This window comes from Galeopterus variegatus, unplaced genomic scaffold (genome assembly GCF_000696425.1).
Source record: "Galeopterus variegatus unplaced genomic scaffold, G_variegatus-3.0.2 Scaffold10881, whole genome shotgun sequence".
Lineage (NCBI taxonomy): Eukaryota > Metazoa > Chordata > Mammalia > Dermoptera > Cynocephalidae > Galeopterus > Galeopterus variegatus.
This window is the reverse complement of record NW_007736992.1, coordinates 16,372-17,680: the sequence shown is the minus strand read 5'-3', so window position 1 is coordinate 17,680 and position 1,309 is coordinate 16,372.

Sequence of the window (1,309 nt, the reverse complement as noted above, 5' to 3'; positions counted from 1 at the left end):
CTGAGCATGGTGTTGACAACACCAAGTCAAGGGTTGAGATCCCCTTACCGGTCATCTTTTTTTTTTTTTAAAAAAAGCTAATTGTTAAGTAAACTGCTTTTGGTTCTGGCCTCAATGTGGCTCAGTCTCAATCAACCCTCGTTGTCATGTTAATGTCTCAAGTTGACAAACTGCTTTGCCTGTGACTGACTAGCTGCACCGCAGACTCACGCCTGCAACCTACACTCCCATGCCAGCGTGGGAAAGCAGGGTCAGCAGCCCCTTTTCCCAACAGCCTCTTAATAAGACTTTCTCCTGTGTGTCTACAAAGGTACTTCAAAAAGTCCCTGGAAAAATATTGATAGATAATATGGATCTTTCCGTGACCTTTTTGAAGTGTCCTTGTGGAAGTAAAGTTTGCTGACAGACCTGAAGGTTAAATCTGAAGTCCTTCTGAGGATAATTCATTCATTTTTTAAAACACTGCAGCAGTTTTCTAAAGCTGCTGTAACAAACTAACACAAACTTAGTGGCTTAAAATAACACAAAGGTATTGCCTTACAGATCTGAAGGTTAGAAATCTTAACATCAAAGTGTTGTCGGGCATTCCTTCTAGAGGCTCTATGGGAGAATCAGTTTCCTGGCCTTTTCCAGCCTCTGGAGGCTGCCTGCAGTCCTTGGCTCAGGGCCCTTCCTCGTGTCACTCTGACCTTTGCTTCTGTCTTCACATCTCTTTCTCTAACTCTTCCTTCCACTTACAAGAATCTCTATGACCAGGTTGGGCCCACCTAGATAAGCCAGGATACTCTCCACATCCTGAGGTCAGTGGGTTAGCAAACTTAGTTCCATGTGCAACCTGAATTTCCCATTGCTGCGTGCCATTTACTGACAGGTTCTAGAGGTGAGGACGCATATTATAGCTATATTCATGTCAGAATACAATAGACATTAAAGCATAAAGAGTCACTAGCTATAATAAGAGTCGCTCTATAATTTAAAGTTCATTTCACCAGGAAAATAAAACAGTTGTGAACTTCCACCTAACAACATAGCTTCAAAATATGTAATGCAAATATATAATGTATAATATACATTACAAAAACTGATGGAACCATATGGAGAAACAAATAAATCTAGTATAACAGGTATTTCAACAAAACTATTTCAGTTAATCAGGTCAACAACTGTCTCCCCAAAACCAACCATCCAACCAAGGAACCAAACATTAAGGATACAGATTTTAACAACCCAATTTAAAAGTCATAATATGTACAACTCAAGAAGTGGAGAATACATACTTTTTAAGCACATAGGGCACAGTCGGAAAACT